Here is a 22,395-nt window from a genome sequence, read left to right as displayed (position 1 = left end):
TTTGTCATCATCGATTGTCTCCTGGTATGTGCCAGGCCTGTGTGCACTCCGCAGGGGTGGGAGTTTAGGTGAAAAATGTGGCCACAAGCTGGGTCCGGGCTACCTCGCCACGTGCCCTGTCCCCTCCCATGGGCAGCGCCTGTGCCTGTGGTTGGGGATGTGGGGGCACCACCATGTCCACCGGGACGCCCTGCCGTGTTGCAACATTGTGCAGGACACATGCTGCCACAATGATCCTGCACACAACTGCTGGTGCATAGAGTAGTTGCCCACCAGAGCGGTCAAGGGAGCGGAAACGTGACTTGAGCACTCCGAATGTGCGCTCCACTATGCCCCTGGTTGCAATATGGGCAGCGTTGTATCTTACCTGGGGTGGTGTGGTGGGGTTCCGGATTGGCGTCATCATGTGGTTGCTCAGAGGGTAGGCACTGTCCCCTGGGGAGGTGATAATTGTTCAGATTAATGGGGTTGGTATATTTGTCTGTGTGTGACTTGCATGCATGTGCAAGGGCATTTGTACTCACCTAGGAGCCATGTGTCGCCATGCTGCCCAGCTTCCAGGGCCCGGCTCAGGGCGGACATTCTGTATATGAAACTGTCATGGGTGGAGCCAGGGTAGTTTGCATAGACAGAGGTGATGATTCCCTTTGCATCGCATACCACCTGTACATTGATGGAATGCCAGTGCTTGCGGTTTCGGTAGATGTGCTCAGTGGCCCTAGGTGGACGTAGGGCAACATGGGTGCAATCTATGGCACCGAGCACTTTGGGGAAGTGTGCCACCCTGAAAAAATCCAGGACAACGGCCTGCCTTTCTGCGGGTGTTCTGGGCATGTATATGTGCCTGCGGACTGAGGGGCGCGCTGTCATGATTGCCAGTACCTGGTGTAGGCAGCGTGACTGCGTGGCCTGTGAGACCCCCCCCACTATGGCAGTGGTCCGCTGAAACGACCCAGTGGCCAAGAAATGCAAGACATTGAGCAGCTTCTCCAAGGGGCTCAATGCTTGGGAGCAGAGGGTGGGGGATGTGAGGTCATCTTCCCACTCCCTGACCAGGTCTAGGATGATATGGGGTGGAAACCTATACCTGCCGTAGACCTGGTCGTCAGGCATCCCAAAAAGGCCTGTCCGTGGTGCAAAAATGCGTGCCCTGGCTATTCTCCTCCTCCTGCGGTGTCCCACAATCACTGCAGCAACAAATGGGGCATTCATCGTCGCTGTATATACGCGTTTGTTGTTTTCGCGCACTTTTATGCTGGGCGCGGGCGCGGGCCGCCTCCGTGTGGGCGGACTCGTTGGTTTCCCGTATTCTGGTGTCATCGCGTGTGATCGGAGGGCAGCGAGCGTACATGCGATTGGCCTGGGTACGTGTGTTTCGGGGTGCGCGGGAAGTTCCACACGCGATTGGCCGGGGTACGTGTGTTTCGGGGTCCCGTGAACTTTCACACGCGATTGGTTGGGATCCACGTGTGTACTGTCATCACGTGCAATGAGGGATACTCCCTCGCACGTCACGTCACAGACGCGCTCACGCGCTGAGGGCCTTTGGTCCAATGAAAATGCGTATGCGTGCAGACGCGCTTACGCGCTAAGGGCCTTTCCTCGAATTACACGCTGACGTGCAGAATTTTCACGTGCCTAATCACTCCGTATCAAGCTGGCCACGCGTAAGCACACGGAAGACCACGCTCCTGCCCAGAAGGCCGAACTACTGCCCCCCAGAGCCCCGAGCACGCTCCCACCTGCCATCTGCTGCTGCCTGACTGCCTGCTGCCCACGTGCCCTGCCATTTGCTGCCTGCACATCAGCCAGGGGTGCTGTTGGTGTGACCACCCCTGCTGGAACCAAAGACTCCCGACTGGGATTCCATCGCTCCACAGCCCAGCCCCAGGACCCAGTTGCCCACCCACTCCTGCCTCTGGGGTTGTCATGTCGGGGCCAACTCCATCTGTGACCACTGACAACCCCCGGCCAGAGAGGCAGAGGGGCACCAGCTTCAGTGCCACCGAAGTTGGTGTCCTGGTGGAGCAAGTCCTGGGCCAGTATGATGCCCTCTTCGGAAGTTGCCGCGCCGACAAGGAAGGACGGACTCGGATCTGGACTGACATCGTGACTGCCATCAACGCGGAGGGGGTGGCAGTCCGCGACTTCCAACATGTCAAGAAGCGCTGGGAGGACTTCAGGTCCAGGACCCTGACCAAGGCCCGGCGCCTCTTGAAGGCAGCGGATGCCAAGGGGCGCCGGGGCCACTTGTCGGAAGAACAGATGAGGGTCCTGGAACACATATCCCCAGCGCTCCACGTCCAGGTCCTTGAGAGGCAGACCCGTCTGGAGTCGAGCGGTGAGTGTACATGCATCCTGATTGTGAGCAGTGCGTGTGGTGATTGTTCAGTAGTGTGCAGGTTGCACATCTGTTTGTATGGGGTCGAGTATGGGTGCGGGTGTACAGGGCCGTGGGGCTGACACATGCGAGGGCTGTAATGTGTGAGACATGGATGGTGCCTGTGTGTGTGGGCTTGCATGCCAAATGCAGTTGTGTGGGCACACAAGTCTGTATGAATGTGTATGTGAGTAGACATGTCCGTGATGTCACGCATGTATGTTGTTTTCAGCTGATTGTATCAGCGCTGTGTACATGTGCATGTGTGTGTATTTGACAAGGGTGCAACAGTGATGCAACATGGATGCATGTGACAGCGGTATGTGGAAGCCTGATTGGCAGATGTGACATGGATGCCCGTCTGAACACTGCGACACTTAGCAGAGGTGTACACATGCATGCAAGTGTGGTGGTGTGTGTACATGTGTGGTGCACTTCCTGTGTTGCATGTGATGTCTGGCTCACCTTTGCCTGCTGATGCTGTTGTATGTGTATGGATGGTGTTGGCATTTGCAACATGGCTGTGGTATGGCTCGTGTGTGCAAGTTGTAATGACATGTGTGTTGGGGATTGTGATGACATGTCAGAGGTTTGCCAATGCCACTCATGTACAACTGTCATGTGTGTATGTGTACATTGTACAGTGCCCTGATGCCTGTGTTTTGTTTCTCCCTGTCTGCAGCGTCAACTGATGAAGAGGGCGGAGAAGGTGCTGTGGAGCACAGCGGCGGGGATCCCACCGCCAGCCGGAGACGCAAGGCCCGGCTCCCCTCCCAGGTTGTCATCTCGTCGGGGAGTGAGGAGTCCGGTGCCGCGTCCCAGGCCGCAGCTGCCGGGGGGAGGTCCAAGAGGCGGAGGTTGCAGTTGGACTCCTCGGCAGCAGAAGGGGCAGCTGGGACCCCACAGGGCCCAACGGGGGAAGATGGCACAGAGTCATCCAGGTTGGTGGGGGGTTTGGTGGAGGAGGAGGCCGTGCAAGCACCGGAGACGGGGTCTGGGGGTGGGGATCCCACTGGTGCTAGTGGTGCAGTGCAGGACCAGGGACAGGAGGCAGCACAGGCCGCCGCGGAGGTGCCTGTGTGCAATCCTGTCCCTGATCCTGTCCCTGCATCATCTTGCACCAGCAGGGATGCCCATGTCCAGACCAGTTTCCAGGCAGGGGATGAGCTGACGTCAACTGGCCTTCCCCTGCCTGCGGACGTGGCTATCCAGGCCCGGGTTGAGCCTGTCCTGGCTGGAGTGGCGTTGCGTCAACGGGCCATGCGAGGCGACCTGCAGTCTTTTCATGAAGAGACTGCAGGTCATCTCGAATGGCTCGTTGACCACGTCAGCCTGCTGGGACAGGTCACCCAGGCCGGATTCCTCCGTCTGATGGGGCTTGCCACGACCCCCTCCTCAGCTGGACCCCCTACGCGCCAGTCGTCCTCTGTGCCATCTTCCCACCCATCAGTCACCTGGGTGCCCTGTGGAGCTGCCTCTGACGGTGCGGCCAGGCTGGTGGAGGAGGCATCCCTGCCACAGTCGGGAGTCGGACGTCCAGCAGGGGTGGCCACGTCAACGACTGCACCCCAGCCGGCGGAGGATGTGCAGGCAGCAGGAGGCAGTGCAGGGGCAGAGGCACAGCAGCAGCAGCTCCATGGTGGGAGCCATGAAGGCTCGGGGCCTTCGACATCGGAGGGGCAGGCATCGGCCGGAGGGCAGGAGGACCCAGGACAAAAAGTGTCTTCCGTGTGGCAGCGGTTGGGCCACGCCATAGATGCGGAGCGGCAGCGGGCGGAAGAGGCACGGCTCTCAATGGTCAGGGCGGAGAACTCCATGCAGAGGGCCCTGAGGCGGGTCGAGTGCCTCGAGGCAATCCGCAGGGCTTTGGAGGTGGACACGTCGACGGCCCTGCGGACCCTCGGGGCCATGGAGGAGGACCGCCTCCGGGACATAGAGGAGGAGTTCGATGATGCCCTGGCCCGGCACATCCAGAAGTGAGCCGTGGAACTAGCCCGCTGCCCTTGTACATAGTTATGTAGGTAGTGTTAAGTTTCATTTTTGTTTTTATTTCATTTGGACCTTTTGGACATTGGCCACATTTTTGTATATAGTTTTTTTTATTGGTTAGTGTAGTTAGTTAGGTTTCCTTTATTTTGTTGGGATGATGGACCCTGGCTTCTTGCTTTGTACATAGTTGTGGACTTGTACAAACTTTATTTTTTAAAATTATCCATGGATCAATGGCTTATGTTTTTTTTTCACATTGGATTTTGTTTGGTGGACATTGACTTTGTAGTACATTACTTTGGATTTCTATATTCTTTGATTTTTTCTTTTTTTTGGACGGACATGCTTCTTTTCATTTTTTCCATTCACATTTCAGTTTCTTCATTTTTGTTTCTATTCATCTTTCCTTTAATACATTATTTATTTGTTGCACTTCAATGTGTGGTGTCTCATTGTTTTCATGCATTTCATGTTATGTGTTTTGAGATTCACTGACACCCATTGGGTGTATGTGAGGGACATGTGTTTGTTTTGGAACTTGCAATTGGTGTTCTGTGATGTAATTGCAGAATATGAGTGGGTGGATGCAATACTCGGGTGGGTGTTTTGCATTTGGGGGCTGACCATAGAGACCAGGGATCTGGACTGTGATGACATGTTGGGTGGGGAACATGAGTTGGACATGGGTGGGGGCCTGCTGGCAGGTGCCCCACAGTGCTGGGGGGTGGGAGACATGAGTGGGGCCTGGTGGAGGGTGCACCTGGATGCTGGGGGGGTGGGGGTGTTGGGAGACATGAGTGGGGCCTGGTGGAGGGTGCCCTGCACTGCTGGGGAGTGGGGGGGATGGGAGACATGTGTGGGGGCCTGGTGGAGGGTGCCCCTGGATGCTGGGGGTGGGGGTGCTGGGAGACATGAGTGGGGGCCTGGTGGAGGGTGCCCTGCACTGCTGGGGAGTGGGGGTGCTGGGAGACATGGGTGGGGGCCTGGTGGAGGGTGCCCCTGGATGCTGGGGGGGTGGGGGTGGTGGGAGACATGAGTGGGGGCCTGGTGGAGGGTGCCCCTGGTGGCTGGGGGGTGGGGGTGGTGGGAGACATGAGTGGGGGCCTGGTGGAGGGTGCCCCTGGATGCTAGGGGGTGGGGGTGCTGGGAGACATGTGTGGGGGCCTGGTGGAGGGTGCCCCTGGATGCTGGGGGGGTGGGGGTGGTGGGAGACATGGGTGGGGGCCTGCTGGCAGGTGCCCCACAGTGCTGGGGGGTGGGAGACATGAGTGGGGGCCTGGTGGAGGGTGCCCCTGGATGCTGGGGGGTGGGGGTGCAGGGGGACATGCGTTGGTGGGCAGTAGTGCTAGTTGATATGTGGGTTGGCTGGTGGGCATGGCCATGGTGGATGGGGTGCCTGCAGGACATGTGCTGGGTAGGCCCCTGTGGTGTGAGCCACCTGCAGGGGCCGTGGAGGGTGTAGAGGGTACACCTGGGAGGACCCACACGTGCAATTCACGTGTGCTGCTCCCCGCGCACCCCCGAAATACACGTACCCCGCTCAATCGCGTGTGGAACTTCCCGCGCACCCCTGAAATCCACGTACCCGGCCAAATCGCGTGTGGAACTTCCCGCGCACCCCCGAAATACACGTACCCCGCTCAATCGCGTGTGGAACTTCCCGCGCACCCCTGAAATCCACGTACCCGGCCAAATCGCGTGTGGAACTTCCCGCGCACCCCTGATATCCACGTACCAGGCCGAATCGCGTGTGTCACTTCCCGCGCACCCCCGAAATACACGTACCCCGCTCAATCGCGTGTGGAACTTCCCGCGCACCCCTGAAATCCACGTACCCGGCCAAATCGCGTGTGGAACTTCCCGCGCACCCCTGATATCCACGTACCAGGCCGATTCGCGTGTGGAACTTCCCGCGCACCCCCGAAATACACGTACCCCGCTCAATCGCGTGTGGAACTTCCCGCGCACCCCTGATATCCACGTAACAGGCCGAATCGCGTGTGGAACTTCCCGCGCACCCCCGAAATACACGTACCCCGCTCAATCGCGTGTGGAACTTCCCGCGCACCCCTGATATCCACGTACCCGGCCAAATCGCGTGTGGAACTTCCCGCGCACCCCCGGAATACACGTACCCCGCTCAATCGCGTGTGGAACTTCCCGCGCAACCCTGAAATCCACGTACCCGGCCAAATCGCGTGTGGAACTTCCCGCGCACCCCTGATATCCACGTACCAGGCCGATTCGCGTGTGGAACTTCCCGCGCACCCCCGAAATACACGTACCCCGCTCAATCGCGTGTGGAACTTCACGCGCACCCCTGATATCCACGTACCAGGCCGAATCGCGTGTGGAACTTCCCGCGCACCCCCGAAATACACGTACCCCGCTCAATCGCGTGTGTCACTTCCCGCGCACCCCCGAAATACACGTACCCCGCTCAATCGCGTGTGGAACTTCCCGCGCACCCCTGATATCCACGTACCAGGCCGAATCGCGTGTGTCACTTCCCGCGCACACCCGAAATACACGTACCCCGCTCAATCGCGTGTGGAACTTCCCGCGCACCCCTGATATCCACGTACCAGGCCGAATCGCGTGTGTCACTTCCCGCGCACCCCCGAAATACACGTACCCCGCTCAATCGCGTGTGGAACTTCCCGCTCACCCCTGATATCCACGTACCAGGCCGATTCGCGTGTGGAACTTCCCGCGCACCCCTGATATCCACGTACCCGGCCAAATCGCGTGTGGAACTTCCCGCGCACCCCCGGAATACACGTACCCGGCCAAATCGCGTGTGGAACTTCCCGCGCACCCCTGATATCCACGTACCAGGCCGAATCGCGTGTGGAACTTCCCGCGCACCCCTGATATCCACGTACCCGGCCAAATCGCGTGTGGAACTTCCCGCGCACCCCCGGAATACACGTACCCGGCCAAATCGCGTGTGGAACTTCCCGCGCACCCCTGATATCCACGTACCAGGCCGAATCGCGTGTGTCACTTCCCGCGCACCCCCGAAATACACGTACCCCGCTCAATCGCGTGTGGAACTTCCCGCGCACCCCTGATATCCACGTACCCGGCCAAATCGCGTGTGGAACTTCCCGCGCACCCCCGGAATACACGTACCCGGCCAAATCGCGTGTGGAACTTCCCGCGCACCCCTGATATCCACGTACCAGGCCGAATCGCGTGTGGAACTTCCCGCGCACCCCCGAAATACACGTACCCCGCTCAATCGCGTGTGGAACTTCCCGCGCACCCCTGATATCCACGTACCCGGCCAAATCGCGTGTGGAACTTCCCGCGCACCCCCGGAATACACGTACCCCGCTCATTCGCGTGTGTCACTTCCCGCGCACCCCCGGAATACACGTAGCCCGCTCATTCGCGTGTGTAACTTCCCGCGCACCCCCGGAATACAAGTACCCCGCTCAATCGCGTATTTTACTTCCCGCGGCGCCACTTTTTTGATGCGCTGGGACTCTACCGCCTGCCTTCGTGTGGTGGACGTGTTTCAGCTTGTGCGCGGCTTTGGCTGTGCGTGGGTTTGCCCTATTCCATTCCATGGATACGTGTGGTTCGTGTGCGTGTGGGCGTTACCTCTGCTTCCGTGCAGTGCATCCCCAGTTACGCCCTTATTTTCGCGTGTTGTTCCCCATTCCGCGCGTTACGCCCCATGTCCCGCCCACTTTCTGCTGTGTGCGCTGAGGTTGTGCGCTTTCACTGTGCGCGTCGCGCACCGTCGCGCACGCCTTTCGCGATGTTGCAGTGACTTGTGCGCCATGCACGGGTTTGGCGCACATCGCGCGGTGAACACGCGCAGGGACTTCCATGAATCGCACGCGTGCGCGTGCGCCTGTTTTTTTCCGCTTGCGCCTGCTTGCGCCTACTTGCGCGTAGATTTTCGGCGCACGTTTGTTCCATGAATCGGCCCCTGAATGTGGAGACGTGGTTGTCTGAGATGCATGAATTGGCAAATATGGAGAGAGTGATGTATAGGAGACTTGGTAAATTGGCTTTGTTTGAGAAAATATGGGGTACATTTTTGCAGTTGTTTTAAATTGACATTATAGTTGTTTGGTGGGGGGTAATTGAGAAATGTATTTGAGATGTTGGGGATTTAGGGTATTGTATATCTCTCTGTGTACATATTACTGTGTAAAATGTTGTGCTTTTCTTGTGTTTTTGTGTCATGTGTTATTTGATATACACTGATTGTATTGGGATTTGTTATGGATGTTGTGTAAATAAAGTTTAAAAAAAAATAAAAATAAATAAAGAATACTACGAGAGTCAACTCTCTTGTCTCAGTAGCTTTAACACCAGTAAAGGCAATCAAGACTACTACAGGAGACATCTCCCTCGTCCCATTAGTAGTGAAGTAAATGAAGTCAATCAAGAGGACTACCGAACTTGTGGTACTCATCACGATAACAGTAAAGAGACACCAGCAGACACCCAGTGGGGAAAAGAGCAAGATCCTGACATAGTGAAACACAGAACATTGAATCATTGGACACTTAAGAGAGACTGGAAGATCCCCCTTAAGGAACCACAAGGGTTAATTAAGAATATCACAGGATATTATATGAAGAAAAGGTCCTAAGGCTGAATAAGCCTGTCTAAGAGAAGGGAATCATTCTCCTGGACCACTTTTTTGTTTGCTGAACCTTTTTCTTTAGTGGTGGGGTCAGCATAGGTCAGTCCTTGGGTGGAGGACAGACTAGTTTGCTTTAAACAACATCTTGGACGACAAGTACCATAGTTAGATTGCTGTTAGGTCGGGAAACCCCCTTGTTATAGGGACAGATAGGCCTTTTTTTCTGAATGTTAAATAAAGTGTTGGTTAAAAATGTCACCCCTTTGTCCGCCTCCTTCTTCTGGCCTACCATATATGGTGTCAGGAGTGGGATCAGGCCAGCTGATAAAAATTCAGCAGACCTACTCCCAGAGCCTCAGCAGAACAGTGGCCACAGAAGAGTCTGTTGGCTCTGACCTCCATAGCAGTGACAAAGTCACCATTGAAGTAGGAGAGATACAATTAGTTCCCACAGGACTAATCATATCTCCACCTAAGTGAACCTACGTAAGACTGGTTTCCAAATCTGGGTTGGCCTGGAAATATGGTCTTGACATTATGGCTGGAGTCATCGATCCCGAGGGAGGTGGGGAGAGAGGGGAGGGAGGAGGAAGGAGGGAGGAAAGGCTGGGAAAAAAAATCTTCTGAGTCCCCGGCGGGGGACGAAGGAAGCCTCCAGCCATGGGGAGGCTCAGAGTGGGGATGACCCAGCTTCGATCCTCCTCATTGGCTGAGGGGCTGCCACGCCTCCCGCTGAGGACAAGGCGGCTGGAATCCCGGCCGAGAATCGAAGGATTCTCAGACGGTTAATGACCCGGTGAGACCAATCAGAATGCTTGTTGCATTCTGATTGTCTCTCGCCGGGTACTAATGCACATTATTAGCCCACTCAAACCCTCTAAGCTGGGGAACAGGCATATATTGGTAATACTTGACTATGCAACCCGATATCCTCAGGCGTTTGCCCTTAGAAATAACACCTCCAATCAGATATTTAAACATCTTATCCCTTTTCTGTCTCGGGTAGGGTTTCCTGTGGAGATTTTGACAGACCAGGGAACCACATTGATGGCCAAGATAATGGCAGAGGTGAAAGAGATACTGTAGATTAAGACACTATGCACGTCCGTTTATCATCCCCAAACAGACTGATAAGGTTAAATGTTTCAACCAGACAATAAAGAAAATCTTAAAGAAACTTGTTGAAGCGGATGGGAAAAACTGGGACATAATGATTCCGTGGGTGCTTTTTGTAGTACCCACATCACCTCAGGCCTCCTTGGGATTCTCACCTTTTGAGCTTCTCTACTCAATAGAGTGTAGAGAAGTGCTGGAGATGCTCAGAGAGACCGGGGAGGAGAGGGAAAAAGCAATCATACCAATCTGGCAAACTGCCCAGCACTACTTAAAACAACACATTTGAGAGAAATAGTAACTAAACACCTAGAAAAGGCCCAAGAAAGTCAAAAGACCCAGTATGATAGAAAGGTTGCCCATTGTTCCTTTTCTATAGCGCAAAAGGTGCTGGTGTTACTACCAACCTCTGAACAGAAGATGCCCTCAAAATGGATTGGCCCATATGATATAATAGACAAGACAGGTCTGTATAACTATGTGGCTGCCTACCCAGACTGTAGACAAAAGAGTACCATATTAATCTGGTGAAGAAATGGAAGGTGGGCCCTACACAAAACACCTCTGTAATCATGGCCGTTTGCGAATGCGTACCAACCAGCTACCATTATTAGAATTGACTGGCGCTCGGATAAAGCGGTCACATAATAAAAGGTTGTGCAGAAATTGTCAGATTCCGAGCTTGTTGGAGACTCCTCGACATATCTTCACAGAGTGTTCAGCATTGGGACCTGGATATATGACAAGCTTGGGCCATCTAGTATACGAGTATGGCATGATTAAAAGCGATACATTCTGGATATATTGCTTGAACTCAGAGTGTCAGGTGGTGCATATTGCCTCGTAACAACTATGGGCTTGTATTAAAAAAAGCTTAACAAAAGTATTAGTGTAGTGATTTAGCTCTACAATTGAGCAGGTAAACTAATACACTCTGTTGTCCGCATAGAATGTGGTAAAGAGAGACTAATTACAGGTGATTAATGGTTTTACCAAGACTAGATTGTTTTAGTTTTTAGTTTTTTTATCGATTCTATGCAGAGTAAATATTAGGCTATATGTATATACACACAGATCCAAGTATGCACTGGGTAAGGGTGATGTTGCTGTTCAAAAACAAATTGTGTAATATGATGATAGATGTATAACATGATACTGTTGTATATGAGATGTGTAGGAGTACATTAAGAGAATGATGAAATAATAGTGAACACGTGAAAGGATAATGTGTAGTGTTAATTTAATATATGTAATGCAAATGCAAATGTGTAATGTTATTTGGATAAGATTTTAGTTGATGTAATATAAATTTGTAATGTTTCTCTTGATGAAACTAAACAAATACATGTAAATCATGGCCACTCTTCTAAATGAGGAAAGTCAGAAAATATTCTTGTCTCTTCTGGGTTCACATTGCAGCAACAGGAAGATATTTGAGACTTATTATACTAGTTTCCTGATGTCTACAGTGACAAACTAGGGAGGGTCCAGGACTTCATGCATCACATTCGATCTCAGCAGGAGAAGGTGGTGAATTTGAAACCGTACAGGATCCCAGAAGCTCGAAAAGGAAACAATCCTCTGGGAAGTGGATGTTGGAAGCCGATAAAATAGAACCGTCAGAAAGTCCTTGGTCCCTGCCAATAGTCCTAGTGGGTAAACCTGGCCAATCATGGAGATCTTGTATTGGCTTTAGAAAGCTAAACTTTCAGCTTAAAATCTTTTGTAAAGTTTTTACTTTCCTATCAATTCAGTTTAAGGATCCGGTGGATGCCTCTCTTGTCCTATCTGCATTGGACTATTGCAATGCTCTTCTACGGGGGCAACCAACTTACCTTATACACTGACTTCAGGTTCTACAGAAGTCTGCAGCCAGAGTGGCTACTTCGGCCCCCTGCTATTCTCACACTACGCTAGTACTCTGCCATCTCCACTGGGTCCCTGTGGCCAACTCATCAATTTTAAGTCCCTTTGTTTGGTACATCGTGCTTTTATGGACTGGGCTTGGAATATTTATAGTTGAAATTCTGCCCCTATATCCCGTCCTGAGTCTTGCGCTCGGCCCATGCTTGTCTTGTCTTGGTCCCTCGTGTCACATTTGTGCAGATTGGTGACTATGCATTTTTTGTTGCTGCCGCCAAACTTTGGAACTCGCTTTGTTTGTCTATTCGTTCCATCAGGGATCAACTGTCATTTAGGTGGTCTCTGAAAACCCAACTGTTTTAAAGCTGGGCTTGATAGTTCTTTCCGTTTGCTGTCTAGCTCCAAGATGCCCTTGGGCCAAGGCTGCACTCTACAAATTCTCAAATGCATACATACAAACTCCATCTCCCAGTTTGACAATGATCCTGTTCCTATGATAGATGATTTGAAAAGACAAACTGGTACCGGTGAAATACATCTCTACCACTGACCTCACAAAGGGCTATTGGCAGGTCCCCTTAAATCCCTATGACAAAGAAACAGCAGCTTTCTCCACTCGCTGGGGGTTGTTTCAGTTTAAAGTTGTCCCTTTTGGGTTGCATGAGGCCCCCGCAACCTTCCAATGTTTCATGGACAATGTATTGCAACTCTTTTCACATCTTTGCGGCACATAACTGGGTGACATTCTTATCCATAGCGAGAGTTTGGAGGAAAATCTCTTTCATTTGAATGAATTCATAAGGGCACTGGGAAAGGCTAGGCTGAATGCCAAACCCCCAAAAATGTCAACAGGCGCAGTCAGCCGTTAAATATCTAGATTTTTTGTGGGTAATGGTTTGCTTCAACCACAGGTAGAAAAGGTGAAAGCCGTAAAAATGACACCCCCCCACCAAAAACAAAAAGGGAGCTTCACGCCTTCTTAGGGCTTACTGGGTGCTACCACAGGTTTATCTATAGCGGTTCCACCATTACTTCTTGTTTGTTTGTTTGTTTGTTTGTTTATTTATATTGTGCAGCCAGACCCGGGGGTATACGGGCGCGAAGGCGGAAAGAGGGTTGTTCAACTTATGTTACATGTTGCAAAACATCATGAAATACTGCTTGTGGTTACAGAGCTGTAGACATGTAGTGTCAAAGAATCATAACAGTATGTACAGAAATTTCCCAAAATGCAGATGTGACAGATAAAAAGCACAGAACAAATATACAGAATATACATAGGATCCCAGATGCCATGAGCATGAGGTTACACATCGTGGTGTTTTAGCCAATGGACAAGTTTGGATCTGAATTGCCGGTAGGGGAGAACTTCCCCAAGGTCAGTTGGAAGGGAGTTCCACAGTTGTGCCGCTTTGACAGCAAAGCTACTCCTGCCGGATTTGGTACGTTTAAATCTGGGTACTATCAGTTGGTTAGAATTAGCTTTTTGTAAGGGGCGCAAGGCTGTCTGTCTGGTGAATCTGTCTATGAGGTATTGTGGGGCTGCCTGGTTAAGGCATTTGTGTGTGAGGGAGGCTGTTTTGAGGCGGATTTTGTCCTTAGTAGAAAGCCAGTTGGTGGATCTCCTTAGGTCTGATATGTGGGCATTTTCCGGGAAGTTTAGGGTGGCTCTTAGGGCGTTATTTTGCAGTGTTTGAATTTTGGAGGTGATGTATTGATTACTGCCTGTGTAGAGGGCATTGCAGTAATCTAGTTTCGACAGGATTAGTGCTCTAGCTAAGGTGACACAGTTATTGGGTGAGAGGAAAGGCTTGGCTGCTCTAATTAGCTTGCAGGTATAAGAGGTGGTTGAGGTCATGGAATTCACTTGTTTGCCAAAGGTAAGCGTGGAGTCTATATAAAAACCAAGGGTTTTGACTACTTTAGCTACAATGATGGTGTTGTTGTCGATTATGAAGGAGTCGTATTTGGTGCCCAGTTTTTTGATGTTGGATGAGGTGCCTAGAATGAGGAGTTCGGTTTTGTCATCATTCAGGCATAGACCCTGAGCGGCCATCCATGCCTGGATGATGAGGTAGATTCTGTTCACAAAGGCCAAATCCTTGTCATAATCTCCCGTCAACGGGATGAGGATCTGGGTATCGTCTGCATAGTTAGTGTAGGTGATACCAAGACCATCTAGATCATCGAAAAGGGGCTTTGTGAAGATATTATAGAGGGTGGGCGATATGCAGGATCCTTGGGGTACACCACAGGTAATGGGTGCAGGGTCAGTAGCTGCTAGGGGGGAGAAGACTTGCATTGTCCTGTTATCCAGGAAGGACTGGATCCATGCGACAGCTTCCTGGGAGAAGCAGGCTGCCGTGATCAAATGATTGCATAGTATTGCATGGTCTACCAAATCGAATGCGGCAGACAGGTCCAGTAGTAGTAAGAGTGAGGTCGTCCCATTATCTCTTAGTGAGTCTATTTGTGCTTTAAGGTCTAGGAGTGCAGTCTCGGTTACTTCCTGTCTTACGAATAAACTTAAAAATGCAGAACCACATTATTGGGGGGAAAAAAATCAGGACAGCTTTGATATGTGAAAATACATTCTATGTAGTGAGCCTGTCTTCAAGGTCCCACATTTCAACTGGTAGTTTATCCTACAGATGCCTCCAAAGTAGGCCTTGGGGTGGTACTCTTGCATGAATATGAAGGGGTGAAACATCCTGTCCAGTATATTAGCAGGAAATGTATACCACTATTGAATTAGAGGCCCTTGCCATCAAGTGAGCGGTAGCTTATTTAAAGTATTACCTAACAGGCTGAAGATTTAGGTTGATGACTGACCATTCCCCCTTGACCTGGCAAAGCCTTATAAAGGACACCAGCCCTTCCATAATGCTTTGGTCTCTTGATCCCCAACCCTACTGCTTCTCCGTTGAACACAGGAATGGGAAGGAAGAGAGGAAAGTTGATTTCCTAAATCGATTTCCCATCTGTGTGGAAGGGAAAAGCAGTCCCTTACTTGTTTCTATGCCCTTACTCTATCAGAATTGTCCCGGACCTAGTATGATAGCATCAAATGTTTGTCTCCTTACCCTTACCTTACTTGTTCCCCCTGCCCCTCCAGCTCTACGAGAAATGTCGTCAGGCCTAGTACGGTAGTCACCTGTCTGTTCCCATTGCCCTACCCCCCCGCCCTATCTGTGTTTTAGCTCTTCCACTATCTGAAATGTCGCCAGGCCAAGTACAATACTTAATTTCACATTCTAGTTGTTCATGGACATGTAAGAATGTCATTGGCCCTCATTACGAGTTTGGTGGTAGCCAGGGAGCTATTAGCTCCATGGCTGCCACCAAACCGGGCTCCTTTACCGGGTTCCTGCAATGAGGAATAACTGCGTCATTCCGACATAGGAGGACCCGTAATTCCTCCTTGCAGGAACCATTCCCCATTCCCATTTCAGCCCCCATCGGGCTCAACGGGAATGGGGATGGAGGTAACAACGGGCACATTACATGTGTCCCATTGTTACCTCCCTCTTCCCCTTGCGGGACCCGGAAAGGATGCCTGGTTTTAACAGGTGTCCGGTCCGGGTCCCGCAAAGGGAAGCTCGTAATCGGCGCTCCCGTAATGAAGGGGGCCGGTCCCGTAACGCCCCCCCTCATTTCGGGAACGCCAGGGTCCTAATGAGGCCCATTGTATTTTGCCTTGTTCCCTACCCTGCCTTGAAGCGCTTTGAAACAAATTGTGTATAGGCGCTATATAAATAAACCATCATGTCATATCATATCATAAGGGAAAGGGTATGTGATGATTGACAGGATCTCATCACTTCTCCACAGATGGGAGGCCTTCCGAACAAGGCTTTTGAGGTGAGCCCACTATGCAACATTTCCCCTCGGAGTGGCGGTAAGGGAGAGACTCCCCTTTTGGGGATAGAGACTCCTGTCCTGAAGGAACTCCCTAGCCCCCTATCCTATGAGAAAGTTAGGTCATCACTACAGCCAGAACTCCAACCTGAAGAGATCACTGTTGGGTAATGTAACACCTCTTCCCTTACCCCATTAAAAAACCACAACCACTAAGAAGAGAAAGAGTGAAGGAAGCATGAAGAATGCCAAAAGTTTGGAATCCACTCATACTACGAAGAAGAAGAAGAATGAAGGAGTAATAACGATCGCTCCTCCATTGAAAAAATACATCACTGGGAAGAGGTCGACCCATGGAGTCATGAAGAATACTTCATGGAGACTGAGAAAGTATAACAATTCTCTGCTTGGAGTGACCCAGCCAGATAGTATAACAATTGAAGAAGGACTTCCAGAACGAAGAAGCCGATGCCAAGCAGGTGTAGCCTGGGAAGTTCAAACCCAGGAGACAGAACCTCGTGGAAGCAGGCTGGTTCTCAGTCAAGAGAACGTAGCGAAGCTGAAACAGAAGCAGTCTAGGAGTTAGCAACAAGCTGACTCACATGAAGGATTTCGAGATCCAGTTGGTGGCATGACCTCGAAGAGGTGGACTGTGTGGTCTGCAAACGATGCTGCGACCGCTGAGCTGAGGGTTCTGCAGTGCTTCTGAGGAGCACTGAAAGCCGGAGAGAGAAACGCTGCAAGCATTTACCAGCACTGAGGAAACCCACGACCCCAGGAATATGCCAACCCATCAAGACAAAGGTAACAGAAGTGGTGGGAGAACCTGTAGGGGGCAGTGCAATAGTGAAGATAATAGCGAAAGTCAAGAATACTTCAGGAGTCATCTCCCTCATCTCATTAAAGCAAGTCCAGAACACTACAAGATTACTCTCCCTTGTCTCAGTGATTATGAAAACATTCAAGCAAGTCAAGAAGTCTTTGGATTCATCTCCCTCGTCTCCGTAGCTGGAACACCAGTCAAGGTCCCTCATTCCGAGTTGGGCGGTAAGGGTTAATGGTCACCAGTAAGGAGACCAGTGCCGTTAAACCCTTACCGTCCAATTCCGAGTTCCCTTAGCGGGACCCGCAAAGGACGTGTGCTCTGACCACACGTCCTTAGCGGGCCCGTAATTAGCGCCTTCCCCATTCCCATTGAGCCCTATCGGGGCCCAAATGGGAATGGGGAATGGTGTACTGAATGGGGACTTACCGGGTCTTCCAAGGTCGGAATGACCTGGTAAGTCCCCATTCAGCCACGCCAGACCCGGACCTGGGTTTGGAAGCAGCCATGGTGCTAATAGCACCATGGCTACCTCCAAACTCGAAATGAGGGCCAAGGAAATCAAAACTAAGACGGGAGACATCTCCCTCGTCCCATTAGTATTGAAGTTACTAAAGAAAATCAGAGGACTACAGGACTTGTGGCACTCATCGCAATATGTGTATCTTTTCCCTGAATAGTATCTGCATGTGCACCCTTGCCTTGAAAACTATTTGCGTGTGCACCCCTGCCGTGGATAGTATTTGCACGTGCACCCTTGCCCTGAATAGCATCTGCGTGTGTATCTTTGCCCTGAATAGTATCTGCGTGTGCATCTATTGCCTTGAAATGTTTCTGTCTGTGCCCTCCATTGCTCTATAAGTACCTGCTCCGTGGATTTCTGCCCTGACAAGCATTCTATCCTAGCAATTATCCTGATTAGTCTTACATGGCCAGGCCTCCAGTTTATGCCTGCACTGGAACGCACTACCCTGTATCATATATCACTAGAACATACTAAACATCACATGCAAACAGTTTGTTACTTACTATGTCGAGTAGTCAAACTTAGATGTCTCTACCTGAACTAAGAAGATACTCCGCCTAGTTCAACTCGCACCATAGCGCCATACCCACACGGCTATAATAAAGATTGTGTATGCCTCAACCGCAGGCCCCCCAAAAGTGCCTCTAAATACAGCGTATTAATGCATACTGTCCACCATCACATTCACCACAACTCATTTCGTGATGGACCCACCTAACCCTGCCAATATGAGCCTCTTCCGACTAATTGATAATGCACTCCTATGCTCACAAGGAGTATTTATTTCAATGGCTAATGGCCTCGCCAGATGGGGTTGTCAACACCACTGTCCCATCCCATCCCATGCCCCACCCCATTCCTGCCCAAGACCCCCCCTTTTCAACTCATACTGAACCAGAGGAATACTCAGGACTTCAAAAGAAGTATCAAGATTGTGACATCCATAGACGCCCCTATTACAATCCCACTTATGCAGATTGTTACACCGCCCCTAACAATCGTGATGACCATTATACATTAGCAAGTCCCAGACCTTCACCAGTCTTCCCCATTACTATTCCCCCCATTCAGGGTATCGCCAGCCTACACAGACTACGAAGACGCACCTCCCACCACAACGCTGGTAGTCCTACTCTCAAGGCTTCCTGCCACACATGAATGCTAAAACCTTGTACAATCAGCCCCACGATAACAGAAGCTATTCATGCCAACCCCATACCCCAACTGAAAAAATGAACAATGCACCACAATACTGCACCTGAACGACAAACGGCATACAGGACCCCACTGCCTCAGCCCACAGTCCCCCCTACCCCATCCCAGAACCACACCATAGTTTCAAAGGCGCACTACTATATGTACGATCTCCTGGAGCTCATGCCATTGAGACCCATGATCTTATCCTAGATCAGAAACTAGATCTACTAGTTGTAACAGAAACCTGGCTCTATCAAGCATCGGACCCTCTATTAGTGCTAGCCATCCCACCAGGGTTCAATATCACTAGGTACAATAGAATTAATGCACTGGGAGGAGGAGTGGCCATAATCGCCAAATCCAACCTGCAAATCAGATCTTGCCCACTCGATCCAATAGAAGGATATGAACTGCTCCTTGTCAAATTCACCACAAACCCGAAAACCACTATCAACTTTCTGGTTATTTATAGAACACCCAATAATATCTCCCTCCCTGAATTAGACATCCCTCTACTCCTCAGCCCCTATCTCAAACCTAATACCAAGTTTATAATCCTTGGCAATATAAACTTAGGCTTCAATGATAAGCTAGACCACAAAGCCAATACCCTCCATGCCTCGCTCACAGATATGAACTTCTCTCAACTAGTTAATGCCCATACCCACAATAAAGACAGAATACTAAACTGAATACTTTTGTTAAACACCTCTATCTCATTAGACTCCATTGTACCAGTTGACTGGACAGACCACTATCTTATCAGCTTCACGCTCCCCCATGATGAGAAACCTCAGCTGACATCTTTTAAAGTGGACACGGTCGAGACAAAAAAATGTTGCAAATTAACAGTCCATGGCCCTCACCAGGTTGGAGGTAACTATGCCGCTTTTAGCGGCATGGTTGCCTTCTTACCGCAATCCGGGCCCGTGTCCCTCGAATGAGGAGTTAGCAGGCATCGCAACCTTGGCGGACCCGGTAATTCCCCGTCCGAGGAACCCGGACCCGGTCCATCCCCATTCCCATTCGAGCCCCCATAGGGCTCAATGGGAATGGCGATGGAGCTAACAACGAGCCCATTAATGACGGGCCCGTTGTTAGCTCCCTGGTGTCCTCGCAGGACCCAGTATGGACGCGTGGTTTTTCCAGGCGCCCATTGCGGGTCCCTCGAGGAGACCTCTTGGTAGGGCGGAATGGGTTTACCAGCACCTTTACCGGTGCCGGTAAACCCATTCCGCCAACCTTATGATGAGGGACAATGTCTATGTCTATGTCTATGAGCTTATAACATGCCGTAGGCCTGCAGGCATCAGGGCGAAGTGAGACCAGTGGTGTCAAATTGCGGTAGGGACTTTTGAGATTCGTGGTGTCCCGGCAGAACCAAAAAAGATCATATATACTTTAAGGTTATTGGAATAAAAATGTTTTCAATGCTTTCCTGAAACTGATGTAATTTCCTTACTGTCTCAGGGAAGCGGGTAGCCCATTCCAATATTTTGCTGCCTTGAGTGGAAAGGATCTCCCCCATCCAGATGACCGTTTGGCCTCAGGTATGCTAAAGAGACCTGTGTCTGCTGATCCTAGGCATCTTTGGGGCACATACAGTGAAAATTGTTTTTTGAAGTAGGACGGCACCTCCTCAAAGAGGCATCTATGGACTATCATCATCGCCTTGAACTTAACCCTGTCCTCTATTCTGAGCCAGTGCAGTTCCTTTCTTCCTTCCGATTTTATATGGTCTCTGTTTTTCTTTTTCTTGATGATGCGAACTGCATCATTTTGCATCATCTGGCACCTTATTAACTCTCTCTTGGGGGCTCCTAGTAGCAGGGCATTTCCATAATCTAAGTGCGACATCAAAATTGCTCTCGCTATGGTAGCTGTGTTTATCTCATTTATAAAGGGTCTGATGGCTCTTAGAAGATGCAGGGAGTACATATTGTTTTTGTACAGATAATTAACCTGTGCTTCAGAGCCTACTGATGCTTTTACCATCATCCCCAGCGTTTTTACTTTGGGCACTACTGGTATGATGGCTTTTTTGATAAGGAAGGCTTTGTATTGTGTATCAAGTTTGTATCTGGCCTGGCGTGATCCAAAAACCATTAGTTCGGTCTTGGTATTGTTTAAACACATCGGGCCTCATTATGAGGTTGGAGATAGTCATGGCACTATTAGCGCCATGATTACCTCCAATACCGGTACCGTGTCTGCCCTCGTTCAATGGGGATTTACCGGTCTAGTCTGACCTTTGCGGGACCGGTAAATCCCCATTGAAAAAGCCATTCCCCATTCCCATTTCAGCCCCCATAGGGCTCAATGGGAAGGGGGAAGGTGCTAATAACGGTACCGCAAATTGCGGTACCGTTATTAGCTCTGAAGTCCCTTAACGGGCCCCGTTCATAACGCCTGGTAAAACCAGGCGTTAAGGAAGGGACCCGCTAAGGGACCTCGGAATAGGGCGCAAAGGGATTACCTGCACCAGTGTCCTTAACGGTGCCTGGTATCCCTTTGCGCCCACCTCGTAATGAGGCCCATCCAGTGTCTTTGAATCCAGATATCAACGATGTTATATATTACCTAAATTTTTGCACTGTCGGTGGCATAGTCTCCCTTCATTTCTAAGATAAGCTTCGTATCATCGGTGAAGTTGATGAAGAATAAGCCAATGTTTTCCAGCAGGTTACAGAGACTTCTCATATATAGGTTAAACAGTAATGGAGACAAACTGGCTCCCTGAGGAACTCCGAACAGGATCGGGGTTGCTTCTGAAAATGTATTGCCCCAATGTATTCTCGCCTTCCTGTCCTTCAGGAAGGATGCTAGCCATGCCAGTGCTGTTGACGAGTACCCAGCTATTTTATCTAATGCTAATTGAAGTAACTGGTGGTCTACCAGGTCAAATGCCGCGCTGAGATCCAGCAGCATAAGTAACCCAGGTGTAGCTTTCTCTATCAGCTCCAGCATGTGAGTCTGTAAGTCCAGCATGGCTGACTCTGTACTATGGGCCGCCTGAAAAACCTGATTGCTGTTCATGTGAAGCATCCAAACCTTCCATATGTTTTTGAAGCTGATTTGTGGCTATTTTGTGTAGGATTTTCAAAATAAAGTTTGAGTTAGTGATAGGGCGTAGATTGCTAGGATCCTTGGGTCCAGACCTGCCTTCTTTACTAGAGGGGTTATTGTTACATTTTTAATGGCGTTGGGCAGTGATCCCTCGGCAAAAGAAGCATTAACTAACCTAGTCAGGAAGGGTGGAAAAAGTTCTTTGTGGTCCAAAATGATCATAGGTGGAAGGATATTTCCAGCGCAAGAGGTTGGCTTCATTTTGGACATCACCAGGCATAGTTCTTCCTCGGTTACAGCTGAGAAGTTAAAACTCTCTCTCTCTCTCTCTTTAAATATGAGATTTTCTCCCCGTAAGGGTTTCTGTGCTAGTGGCAGCTCAGGCTGATATGGGTCCGACCTTGGCTGGACCGGTAAGTCCCCATTCACCAAACCATTCCCCATTCCCATTTGACCCCCCATAGGGCTCAATGGGAATGGGGAAGTAGCTAATAACGGTACCACAATTTGCGGTACCGTTATTAGCTCTGAAGTCCCTTAACGGGTCCCGTCCTTAGCACCACGTCAGACCTGGCATTAAGGAAGAGACCCGCTAAGGGACATCATAGTAGGGCGGTAAGGGATCACCGGCACCGGTGTCCTTACCGGTGCCCGGTATCCCTTACCGCCCCACTCGGAATGAGGCCCATTATGTTATTCCTGGCTTTTATGATTTTAGCGGCAAAGCCTTCTTGTACCCTGTCCCAATCCTCCTTAGATGGAGTGTGTGGAGGTGCGAGCATCTTGGGTTTTTCCATATCCTTAAGTATTTCAAAAAGTTTACTGGTGGAATTTGGGGCTGCCTCTATTTCTTTGTTATAATAATTGGATTTAGCTTCTTTAACTGCCTTTCTTCACGCTTGGTCAGAGCGTTTCCTTTCCTCCCTGTTTTCCTGGGTTTGATTCCTGCGCCATGTTCGTTCCTTGGCTCG

This window comes from Ambystoma mexicanum, chromosome 2p, assembly GCF_040938575.1.
Source record: "Ambystoma mexicanum isolate Mex_15411 chromosome 2p, UKY_AmexF1_1, whole genome shotgun sequence".
Taxonomy (NCBI): Eukaryota; Metazoa; Chordata; class Amphibia; order Caudata; family Ambystomatidae; genus Ambystoma; species Ambystoma mexicanum.
Note: the sequence above shows the minus strand (reverse complement) of the source record.